General features: G+C 40.6%; 1 protein-coding gene across 4 annotated transcripts in view; it reads right to left on the bottom strand.

The window, feature by feature from the left end:
* Positions 1–13931, bottom strand: part of LOC129838763 (metabotropic glutamate receptor 8-like) — a 370637-nt gene that overhangs the window by 256647 nt on the left and 100059 nt on the right. The gene's annotated exons all lie outside the window — the stretch shown is intronic.

Below are 13931 nucleotides of genomic sequence, written 5' to 3'. Positions count from 1 at the left end.
AGAGATAGGCTTGGATAGAGAGGTAGAGAGAGGCTTGGATAGAGAGGTAGAGAGAGGCTTGGATAGAGAAGTAGAAAGAGGCTTGGATAGAGAGGTAGAGAGAGGTTTGGATAGAGAGGTAGAGAGAGGCTTGGATAGAGAGGTAGAGAGAGGCTTGGATAGAGAAGTAGAGAGAGGCTTGGATAGAGAGGTAGAGAGAGGCTTGGATAGAGAGGTAGAGAGAGGCTTGGATAGAGAGGTAGAGAGAGGCTTGGATAGAGAGGTAGAGAGAGGCTTGGATAGAGAAGTAGAGAGAGGCTTGGATAGAGAGGTAGAGAGAGGCTTGGATAGAGGTAGAGAGAGGCTTGGATAGAGAGGTAGAGAGAGGCTTGGATAGAGAGGTGGAGAGAGAGAGGCTTGGATAGGGAGGTGGAAAGAGAGAAGCTTGGATAGAGAGGTGGAGAGAGAGAGGCTTGGATAGAGGTAAAGAGAGAGAGGGGCTTGGATAGAGAGGTAAAGAGAGAGAGGGGCTTGGATAGGGAGGTGGAAAGAGAGAGGCTTGGATAGAGGTAGATAGAGGCTTGGATAGAGAGGTAGAGAGAGGCTTGGATAGAGGTAGAGAGAGGCTTGGATAGAGAGGTAGAGAGAGGCTTGGATAGAGAGGTGGAGAGAGAGAGGCTTGGATAGGGAGGTGGAAAGAGAGAGGCTTGGATAGGGAGGTGGAAAGAGAGAGGCTTGGATAGGGAGGTAAAGAGAGAGGGGCTTGGATAGGGAGGTAAAGAGAGAGAGAGGCTTGGGGAGGCATAAAGGGCACGCAGACAGACATGCAGGACAGAGCTGGAAGTCAGATGGCGAAGTAATGGAATCCGGGTGAGAGACTGACAGGTTGATTTGTCAGGAGGGAGAAGCTGCCCACGGCTGAATTAAACACACACACTCTCTTTCACACACTGACACACACACAGACGTGTACACACACTCACACTCGTATGCTCCCACTCCCACACACACATACTTAAACACCACATTCAGTGCATTTGGAAAGTATTCAGACACCTTGACTTTTACCACATTGTTACGTTACAGCCTTATTCTAAAATGGATTTTCCTCATTATCTACACACAATAGCCCATAATGACGAAGAAAAAACAGGTTTTTAGAAATGTTTGCAAATGTATAAAAAAAGATATGCAAAAATACCTTATTTACAGAAGTATTCAGACCCTTTGCTATGAGACTCAAATTGAGCTCAGATGCATCCTGTTTCCATTGATCATCCTTGAGGATGTTTCTACAAATTGATTCGAGTCCACCTGTGGTAAATTCAATTGAATGGACATGATTTGGAAAGGCACACACCTGTCTATATAAGGTCCCACAGTTGACAGTGCCTGTTAGAGCAAAAACCAAGCTATGAGGTTGAAGGAATTGTCCGTAGAGCTTCGAGACAGGATTGTGTCGAGGCACAGATCTGGGGAAGGGTACCAAAACATTTCTGCAGTATTGAAGGGGAAACACAGTGGCCATCATTCTTAAATGGAAGAAGTTTGGAACCACAAAGACTCTTCCTGCGCTGGCCGCCCAGCCAAACTGAATAATCAGGGGGAGAAGGACCTTGGTCAGGGAGGTGACCAAGAACCTGATGATCACTCTGACAGAGCTCCAGAGTTACTCTGTGGAGATGGGAGAACCCTCCAGAAGGACAACCATCTCTGCAGCATTCAACTAACCAGGCCTTTATGGTAGAGTGGCCAGACAGAAGCCACTCCTCAGTAAAAGGCACATGACAGCCCGCTTGGAGTTTTCCCAAAATGCACCTAAAGGACTCTCAGACCATGAGTAACAAGATTCTCTGGTCTGATGAATCCAAGATTTAACTATTTTGCCTGAATGCAAAACATCACGTCTGTGGGGAAACCTGACACCATCCCTACGGTGAAGTATGGTGGTGGCAGCATCATTCTGTGGGGATGTTTTTCAGCTGCAGGGACTGGGAGACAAGTCAGGATCGAGGGAAAGATTAATGGAGCAAAGTACAGAGAGATCCTTGATGAAAACCTGCTTCAGAGCACTCAGCACCTCAGACTGACGCGAAGGTTCACCTTCCAACATGACAACAACCCTAAGCACACAGGCAAGACAACACAGGAGTGGGTTCGGGACAAGTCTTATGAATGTCCTTGAGAGGCCCATCGATAGCCCGGACTTGAACATCTCTGGAGAAACCTGAAAATAGCTGTGCTGTGACGCTCCCCATCCAACCTGACAGAGCTTGAGAGGATCTGCAGAGAAGAATGGGAGAAACTCCCCAAATATACATCATACCCAAGAAGACTCGGGGCTGTAATCGCTGCTAAAGGAGCTTCAACAAAGTACTGATAAAAGGTTCTGAGTACTTACTTATATGAGATATTTCCGTTCTTATTCTTTATAAATTTTTTTGTTTTTAATTTGTCGATTGATAGATAGATTGTAGATTGATGAGGGGAAAATACTATTGAATCCATTTTAAAATAAGTCTTAACGTAACAAAATTTGAAAATAGGCAAGGGGTCTGAATACTTTCAGAATGCTCTGTATGCACATACACGCGTAACACACACACAGAAGTGTGCACACACACACATATAACACACACAGAAGTGTACACACACACACACACACACACACATAACACACACAGAAGTGTGCACACACACATACACACACAGGAGTGTGCACACACACACACATAACACACACACAGGAGTGTGCAAACACACACATAACACACACACAGGAGTGTGCACACACACAGATAACACACGCACAGTGTGCACACACACACATAACACACACAAAGAAGTGTACACACACACAGCTACAGACTGTTATGCTAGCTACATCTTCAATGAAAGACTGTTACGCTAGCTACATCTTCAATGGAAGACTGTTACGCTAGCTACATCTTCAATGAAAGACTGTTACGCTAGCTACATTTTCAATGGAAGACTGTTAAGCTAGCTACATCTTCAATGAAAGACTGTTACGCTAGCTACATCTTCAATGAAAGACTGTTACGCTAGCTACATCTTCAATGGAAGACTGTTACGCTAGCTACATCTTCAATGGAAGACTGTTACGCTAGCTACATCTTCAATGGAAGACTGTTACGCTAGCTACATCTTGAATGAAAGACTGTTACGCTAGCTACATCTTCAATGGAAGACTGTTACGCTAGCTACATCTTCAATGAAAGACTGTTACGCTAGCTACATCTTCAATGCTGTCCGCTCTCTTGGAAGGTATATTTGTTTTGACGAATCGTAAGTGAACTTTTGAAGAGTTTCTACTTCCCAAAATGAGGGAATATTACAAACACAAAGCAATACAAACGTTCATAAAGTTTAGCCAGGTAGATATTAATAATGTATGCCGGTTGAAGGTAAACAAATAAAGAAGAAATATTTCAAAATATAAGGGTCAGGATGGAAAACAATGGATAAAATAAAGGTTACATATTTATTTTTTTATGAAATAAAAAAGCGTGTCTTATTTTCCAACAACGGAAGAATATCCACATCAGGAAGAAAGATGTGAGATCATATGAAGATGAAATCGTAGGTCGTCCTTATCGGCATGGCGATGAGAAAGCGTCCTAGTGACCTCAGAAAGCATGCCTTTTCAGAACTCTGTTAAAAAGAAAGACGGAGAGAATGAGAAAATGAAAGACTGAGTGGGATGAGTAAAATGGAGAGCTAATGAGTAATAAAGAAACAGTATACCACACACATTAAATAAATACAATACCGTCTACTGTGATGTATACAGTGATGTATACTGTGCTGTATACTGTGTCATCTACAGTACTGTATACTGTGCTGTATACTGTGATGTATACTATATTGTCTACTGTACAGTATACTGTGCTGCATACTGTGATGTATACTGTGCTGTATAAAGTGATGTATACTATATTGTCTACTGTACAGTATACTGTGCTGCATACTGTGATGTATACTGTGATGTATAAAGTGATGTATACTATATTGTCTACTGTACAGTATACTGTGATGTATAATGTGCTGTATACTGTGATGTATACTATATTGTCTACTGTGCTGTATACTGTGCTGTATACTGTGCCGTATACTGTGTTGTATACTGTGATGTATACTGTGATGTATAATGTGTTCTATACTATGTCATCTACAGTACTGTATAATGTGCTGTATACTGTGATGTATGCTATATTGTCTACTGTACATTATACTGTGCTGTATACTGTGCTGTGTACTGTGCTGTATAATGTGCTGTATACTGTGATGTATACTGTGATGTATAATGTGTTGTATACCATGTCATCTACAGTACTGTATAATGTGCTGTATAATGTGATGTATACTATATTGACTACTGTACATTATACTGTACATTATACTGTGATGTGTACTGTGCTGTATAATGTGCTGTATACTGTGCTGTATACTGTGTTGTACACGTGCTGTATAGTGTGTTGTATACTATATTGTCTACTTTACAGTATGCTGTGCTGTAAACTGTGATGTATACTGTGTTGTATACTGTGCTGTATACTGTGTTGTATACTGTGATGTATACTGTGCTGTATACTGTGATGTATACTGTGATGTATACTGTGCTGTATACTGTGATGTATACTGTGATGTATACTGCGCTGTATACTGTGATGTATACTGTGATGTATACTGTGTTGTATACTGTGCTGTATACTGTGTTGTATACTGTATTGTATACTGTGATGTATACTGTGATGTATACTGTGCTGTATACTGTGTTGTATACTGTGCTGTATAATATGTTGTATACTGTGCTGTATACTGTGTTGTATACTGTGTTGTATACTGTGATGTATACAGTGATGTATACTGTGATGTATACTGTGCTGTATACTGTGCTGTATACTGTGTTGTATACTGTGATGTATACTGTGTTGTATACTGTGCTGTATACTGTGTTGTATACTGTGCTGTATACTGTGTTCTATACTGTGTTGTATACTGTGTTGTATACTGTGATGTATACTGTGATGTATACTGTGCTGTATACTGTGATGTATACTGTGCTGTATACTGTGCTGTATACTGTGTTGTATACTGTGATGTATACTGTGTTGTATACTGTGCTGTATACTGTGTTGTATACTGTGCTGTATACTGTGCTGTATACTGTGCTGTATACTGTGCTGTACACTGTGTTGTACACTGTGCTGTATACTGTGTTGTATACTGTGCTGTATACCGGGTTGTGTACTGTGCGGTCTACTGTGTTGTATACTGTGATGTATACTATATTGTCTACTGTGTTGTATACTGTAATGTCTACTGTACTGTCTACTGTGGTGTATACTGTACTGTATACTGTCTTGTATATTATATTGTCTACTATACTGTAATGTGTACTGTCTACTGTGTTGTATACTGTACTGTCTACTGTGCAGTATACTGTGCTGTATACTGTAATATATACTGTGATGTATACTGTGCTGTATACTGTGTTGTAAACTGTGATGTATACTGTGATGTGTACTATATTGTCTACTGTATTGTATACTGTGCTGTATACTGTGATGTATACTGTGCTGTAAATGTGATGTAAAATGTGATATATACTATATCGTCTACTATATTGTCTACTGTGCTGTATACTGTGATGTATACTGTGTTGTATACTGTGTTGTATACTGTGATGTATACTGTGATGTATACTGTGCTGTATACTGTGATGTATACTGTGCTGTATACTGTGTTGTATACTGGGTTGTATACTGTGATGTATACTGGGTTGTATACTGTGATGTATAATTTGTTGTATACTGTGCTGTATGCTGTGTTGTATACTGTGCTGTATACTGTGTTGTATACTGTGATGTATACTGTGTTGTATACTGTACTGTATACTGTGTTGTATACTGTGATGTATACTGTGTTGTATACTGTGTTGTATACTGTGCTGTATACTGTGTTGTATACTGTGCTGTATACTGTGCTGTATACTGTGTTGTATACTGTGTTGTATACTGTGCTGTATACTGGGTTGTGTACTGTGCGGTCTACTGTGTTGTATACTGTGATGTATACTATATTGTCTACTGTGTTGTATACTGTATTGTCTACTGTACTGTCTACTGTGGTGTATACTGTACTGTATACTGTCTTGTATATTATATTGTCTACTATACTGTATACTGTAATGTGTACTGTCTACTGTGTTGTATACTGTACTGTCTACTGTGCTGTATACTGTGCTGTATATGTGTTGTAAACTGTGATGTATACTGTGATGTGTACTATATTGTCTACTGTATTGTATACTGTGCTGTATACTGTGATGTATACTGTGTTGTATACTGTGCTGTATACTGTGCTGTATACTGTGCTGTATACTGTGCTGTATACTGTGTTGTACACTGTGTTGTACACTGTGCTGTATACTGTGCTGTATACTGGGTTGTGTACTGTGCGGTCTACTGTGTTGTATACTGTGATGTATACTATATTGTCTACTGTGTTGTATACTGTAATGTCTACTATACTGTCTACTGTGGTGTATACTGTACTGTATACTGTCTTGTATATTATATTGTCTACTATACTGTAATGTGTACTGTCTACTGTGTTGTATACTGTACTGTCTACTGTGCTGTATACTGTGCTGTATACTGTAATATATACTGTGATGTATACTGTGCTGTATATGTGTTGTAAACTGTGATGTATACTGTGATGTGTACTATATTGTCTACTGTACTGTATACTGTGCTGTATACTGTGATGTATACTGTGCTGTAAATGTGATGTAAACTGTGATATATACTATATCGTCTACTATATTGTCTACTGTGCTGTATATGTGATGTAAACTGTGATTTATACTGTGATGTATACTATATCGTCTACTGTGTTGTATACTGTGCTGTATACTGTGATATATACTGTGTTGTATACTGTGTTGTATACTGTGATGTATATTGTGATGTATACTGTGCTGTATACTGTGATGTATACTGTGCTGTATACTGGGTTGTATACTGTGCTGTATACTGTGATGTATACTGTGCTGTAAATGTGATGTAAACTGTGATATATACTATATCGTCTACTATATTGTCTACTGTGCTGTATATGTGATGTAAACTGTGATTTATACTGTGATGTATACTATATCGTCTACTGTGTTGTATACTGTGCTGTATACTGTGATATATACTGTGTTGTATACTGTGTTGTATACTGTGATGTATATTGTGTTGTATACTGTGATGTATACTGTGTTGTATACTGTGCTGTAGACTGTGTTGTATACTGTGCTGTATACTGTGCTGTATACTGTGCTGTATACTGTGTTGTATACTGTGTTGTACACTGTGTTGTACACTGTGCTGTATACTGTGTTGTATACTGTGCTGTATACTGGGTTGTGTACTATGCGGTCTACTGTGTTGTATACTGTGCTGCATACTATGTTGTATACTGTGTTGTATACTGTGTTGTATACTGTGTTGTATACTGTAAGTCGCTCTGGATAAGAGCGTCTGCTAAATGACTTAAATGTAAATTTAAATGTATACTGTGATGTATACTGTGCTGTATACTGTGTTGTATACTGTGATGTATACTGTGTTGTATACTGTGTTGTATACTGTGCTGTATACTGTGCTGTATACTGTGCTGTATACTGTGTTGTACACTGTGTTGTACACTGTGCTGTATACTGTGTTGTATACTGGGTTGTGTACTGTGCGGTCTACTGTGTTGTATACTGTGATGTATACTATATTGTCTACTGTGTTGTATACTGTAATGTCTACTGTACTGTCTACTGTGTTGTATACTGTACTGTATACTGTCTTGTATATTATATTGTCTACTATACTGTATACTGTAATGTGTACTGTCTACTGTGTTGTATACTGTACTGTCTACTGTGCTGTATACTGTGCTGTATACTGTAATATAAACTGTGATGTATACTGTGCTGTATATGTGTTGTAAACTGTGTTGTATACTGTGCTGTATACTGTGTTATATACTGTGTTGTACACTCTGATGTATACTGTGCTGTATACTGTGCTGTCTACTGTGATGTATACTGTACTGTCTATTATGCTGTCTACTGTACTGTCTACTGTGCTGTCTACTGTGCTGTCTACTGTGATGTATACTGTACTGTCTACTGTGCTGTCTACTGTGATGTATACTGTGCTGTCTACTGTGCTGTCTACTGTGCTGTCTACTGTGATGTATAATGTACTGTCTACTGTGCTGTCTACTGAGATGTATACTGTGATGTCTACTGTGCTGTCTACTGTGATGTATACTGCACTGTCTACTGTGCTGTCTACTGTACTGTATACTGTACTGTCTACTGTGATGTATACTGTACTGTATACTGTACTGTCTACTGTACTGTCTACTGTGATGTATACTGTACTGTCTACTGTGCTGTATACCGTGCTGTATACTGTACTGTCTACTGTGCTGTCTACTGTGCTGTCTACTGTGCTGTCTACTCTACTGTCTACTGTGTTGTATACTGTGATGTATACTGTACTGTCTACTGTACTGTCTACTGTGATGTCTACTGTGCTGTCTACTGTGATGTATACTGCTGTCTACTGTACTGACTACTGAACTGTATACTGTGCTGTATACTGTGCTGTCTACTGTGTTGTATACTGTACTGTCTACTGTATACTGTACTGTATACTGTACTGTCTACTGTGTTGTATACTGTGCTTTCTACTGTGCTGTCTACTGTGCTGTCTACTGTGTTGTATACTGTGATGTATACTGTATACTGCTGTATACTGTACACTGTATACTGTACTGTATACTGTGCTGTCTACTGTGCTGTATACTGTACTGTCTACTGTGTTGTATACTGTGCTGTCTACTGTGCTGTCTACTGTGTTGTATACTGTGATGTATACTGTATACTGCTGTATACTGTACACTGTATACTGTACTGTATACTGTGCTGTCTACTGTGCTGTCTACTGTGCTGTATACTGTACTGTCTACTGTGATGTCTACTGTACTGTCTACTGTGATGTATACTGTACTGTCTACTGTGATGTATACTGTACTGTATACTGTACTGTCTACTGTACTGTCTACTGTGATGTATACTGTACTGTCTACTGTGCTGTATACTGTACTGTCTACTGTGATGTATACTGTACTGTCTACTGTGATGTATACTGTACTGTATACTGTACTGTCTACTGTACTGTCTACTGTGATGTATACTGTACTGTCTACTGTGATGTATACTGTACTGTATACTGTACTGTCTACTGTGCTGTCTACTGTGATGTATACTGTACTGTCTACTGTGCTGTCTACTGTGATGTATACTGTACTGTATACTGTACTGTCTACTGTGCTGTCTACTGTGATGTATACTGTACTGTATACTGTGCTGTCTACTGTGATGTATACTGTACTGTATACTGTACTGTCTACTGTACTGTCTACTGTGATGTCTACTGTGCTGTCTACTGTGCTGTCTACTGTGCTGTATACTGTGCTGTCTACTGTGATGTATACTGTACAGTCTACTGTGCTGTCTACTGTGTTGTATACTGTGATGTATACTGTGCTGTCTACTGTGATGTATACTGTGCTGTCTACTGTGCTGTCTACTGTGTTGTATACTGTGATGTATACTGTGATGTATACTGTACTGTCTACTGTGCTGTCTACTGTGTTGTATACTGTGATGTCTACTGTGCTGTCTACTGTGTTGTCTACTGTGATGTATACTGTACTGTCTACTGTGCTGTCTACTGTGCTGTATACTGTGCTGTCTACTGTGATGTATACTGTACTGTCTACTGTGCTGTCTACTGTGTTGTCTACTGTGCTGTCTATTATGCTGTCTACTGTACTGTCTACTGTGCTGTCTACTGTGCTGTCTACTGTGATGTATACTGTACTGTCTACTGTGTTGTATACTGTGATGTATACTGTACTGTCTACTGTGCTGTCTACTGTACTGTCTACTGTGCTGTATACTGTACTGTCTACTGTGATGTATACTGTGCTGTCTACTGTACTGTCTACTGTGATGTATACTGTGCTGTCTACTGTGATGTATACTGTGATGTCTACTGTGATGTATACTGTACTGTCTACTGTGTTGTATACTGTGCTGTCTACTGTGCTCTCTACTGTACTGTCTACTGTACTGTATACTGTGTTGTATACTGTGCTGTCTACTGTACTGTCTACTGTGATGTATACTGTACTGTCTACTGTGATGTATACTGTACTGTCTACTGTGATGTATACTGTGCTGTCTACTGTGATGTATACTGTACTGTCTACTGTGTTGTATACTGTGCTGTCTACTGTACTGTCTACTGTGATGTATACTGTACTGTCTACTGTGATGTATACTGTGCTGTCTACTGTGATGTATACTGTGTTGTATACTGTCTACTATGCTGTCTACTGTGATGTATACTGTACTGTCTACTGTGCTGTATACTGTACTGTCTACTGTGATGTATACTGTGCTGTCTACTGTACTGTCTACTGTGATGTATACTGTGCTGTCTACTGTGATGTATACTGTACTGTCTACTGTGTTGTATACTGTGATGTATACTGTACTGTCTACTGTACTGTCTACTGTGTTGTATACTGTGATGTATACTGTACTGTCTACTGTGCTGTCTACTGTACTGTCTACTGTGCTGTCTACTGTACTGTCTACTGTGCTGTCTACTGTACTGTCTACTGTGTTGTATACTGTGATGTATACTGTACTGTCTACTGTGCTGTCTACTGTACTGTCTACTGTGCTGTATACTGTACTGTCTACTGTGATGTATACTGTACTGTCTACTGTGTTGTATACTGTGCTGTCTACTGTACTGTCTACTGTGCTGTCTACTGTGATGTATACTGTACTGTCTACTGTGCTGTCTACTGTGATGTATACTGTGCTGTCTACTGTGCTGTCTACTGTGATGTATACTGTACTGTCCACTGTGCTGTCTACTGTGATGTATACTGTACTGTCTACTGTGCTGTCTACTGTGACGTATACTGTGCTGTCTACTGTACTGTCTACTGTACTGTCTACTGTGCTGTCTACTGTGATGTATACTGTACTGTCTACTGTACTGTCTACTGTACTGTCTACTGTGCTGTCTACTGTGCTGTCTACTGTACTGTCTACTGTACTGTCTACTGTGCTGTCTACTGTGACGTATACTGTGCTGTCTACTGTACTGTCTACTGTACTGTCTACTGTGCTGTCTACTGTGATGTATACTGTGCTGTCTACTGTACTGTCTACTGTACTGTCTACTGTGCTGTATACTGTACTGTCTACTGTACTGTCTACTGTGATGTATACTGTACTGTCTACTGTGATGTATCCTGTGCTGTCTACTGTGCTGTCTACTGTACTGTCTACTGTGCTGTATACTGTGCTGTCTACTGTGCTGTCTACTGTGCTGTCTACTGTGATGTATACTGTACTGTCTACTGTACTGTCTACTGTGCTGTCTACTGTACTGTCTACTGTGCTGTATACTGTGCTGTCTACTGTACTGTCTACTGTGATGTATACTGTACTGTCTACTGTGCTCTCTACTGTGCTGTCTACTGTGCTGTCTACTGTGATGTATACTGTACTGTCTACTGTACTGTCTACTGTGCTGTCTACTGTACTGTCTACTGTGCTGTATACTGTACTGTCTACTGTACTGTATACTGTGATGTCTACTGTGCTCTCTACTGTACTGTCTACTGTACTGTATACTGTGTTGTATACTGTGCTGTCTACTGTGCTGTCTACTGTGATGTATACTGTACTGTCTACTGTACTGTCTACTGTGCTCTCTACTGTACTGTCTACTGTACTGTCTACTGTGCTGTCTACTGTACTGTCTACTGTGCTGTATACTGTACTGTCTACTGTACTGTATACTGTGATGTCTACTGTGCTCTCTACTGTACTGTCTACTGTACTGTATACTGTGTTGTATACTGTGCTGTCTACTGTGCTGTCTACTGTGATGTATACTGTACTGTCTACTGTACTGTCTACTGTGCTCTCTACTGTACTGTCTACTGTACTGTATACTGTGTTATATACTGTGCTGTCTACTGTGCTGTATACTGTGCTGTCTACTGTGCTGTCTACTGTGCTGTCTACTGCTGTATACTGTACTGTCTACTGTGCTGTCTACTGCTGTATACTGTACTGTCTACTGTGCTGTCTACTGTGATGTATACTGTACTGTCTACTGCTGTATACTGCTGTATACTGTACTGTCTACTGTGCTGTCTACTGCTGTATACTGTACTGTCTACTGTGCTGTCTACTGATGTATACTGTACTGTCTACTGTGCTGTCTACTGCTGTATACTGTACTGTCTACTGTACTGTCTACTGATGTATACTGGACTGTCTACTGTGCTGTCTACTGCTGTATACTGCTGTATACTGTGCACAGCATACAGTTAAAGTCAAAGCTACTTTTATGAATACAACCCATTCTCATCACCCAAGACATATACATAATTATGTATATATGTGGCTCTGCACACGAGTCACTAGTCAAACGAGTCACAACTTTCCATTCAAATCTTCACGTTCTGGACTAACGCAGAGAAACAAGGATTAATATCCGCTGGTTGACTCCATAATATCAGTCCTACTGTGGTGACAAGCTTGTGCCTCTCTGCCATACAGTATAAATCATCTATGAACCGAGGGTTGAGAAAGCAGCCAAAGCAGAGGGAGGGAGAGTCAGAGGGAGGCAGAGTCAGAGGGGAGGGGAGGAGGGAGGAAATTAAGGATTCGTCACGATTTCGCTGGAGAAGTTGATTAGGTCGCGAATCCACCTCTAATTCCATTTGCTCTAATGAATATGCCGTTTCAATCAGAGCTGCTCAAATAATCCGCCTGCCGGTCGGAGAGAGGACAGGGAGAGGCTGAGGAGCGTGGGTTCACAGCGATGCCGGGGAAAATAAAGTCACCAGAATTACACATCCCACTCTATGCAGGGAAAGCACCGATCAGCATGTTAATACCGTTATACACATACAGTACACACAAGTACACACATACATGTATACTGGCAAACACAAGCACATTCATGTAATCACACAGGTTAGCATGTATGCATGTCTGAAAGGCAGACTTTACTCAGGTAATATCAAGGGAAGAAGATTACACGGGGACCGACAGTGACTTACTGTAAAATCAATGACACATTGAGATGATGTCACTTTGTTGGTAAACTACAAGTACGCTACAAGGAGGCCAGCACTGATGTTGAGGGATTCTAGTCTGAACCTGTAGATTACACTTCAACTGATGTTGAGGGATTCTAGTCTGAACCTGTAGATTACACTTCAACTGATGTTGAGGGGATTCTAGTCTGAACCTGTAGATTACACTTCAACTGATGTTGAGGGATTCTAGTCTGAACCTGTAGATTACACTTCAACTGATGTTGAGGGATTCTAGTCTGAACCTGTAGATTACACTTCAACTGATGTTGAGGGATTCTAGTCTGAACCTGTAGATTACACTTCAACTGATGTTGAGGGATTCTAGTCTGAACCTGTAGATTACACTTCAACTGATGTTGAGGGAACTGTAGTCCCAGTGACCTGCTCACCCCTCCGAGATTCCCAAAGATTAGAAAGCGGCCGCGGTCATCCACCTCTTCAAAGGGGGAGACACTCTAGACCCAAACTGTTACAGACCTCTAACCATCCTGCCATGCCTTTCTAAGTCTTCGAAAGCCAAGTGAACAAACAGATCACAGACCATTTCAAATCCCATACAACACTCCTTCCTTGGCCTCCAACTGCTCTTAAATGCTAGTAAAATGAAATGCATGCTCTTCAACCGATCGCTGCCCGCACCCACCCCCTGCTGGCACCCGCCCGCCCGACTATCA

The sequence above is a fragment of the Salvelinus fontinalis genome, chromosome 39 (genome assembly GCF_029448725.1).
Source record: "Salvelinus fontinalis isolate EN_2023a chromosome 39, ASM2944872v1, whole genome shotgun sequence".
In the NCBI taxonomy this organism is placed as follows: Eukaryota; Metazoa; Chordata; class Actinopteri; order Salmoniformes; family Salmonidae; genus Salvelinus; species Salvelinus fontinalis.
Note: the sequence above shows the minus strand (reverse complement) of the source record. Positions and strands in the feature narration are given on the sequence as shown.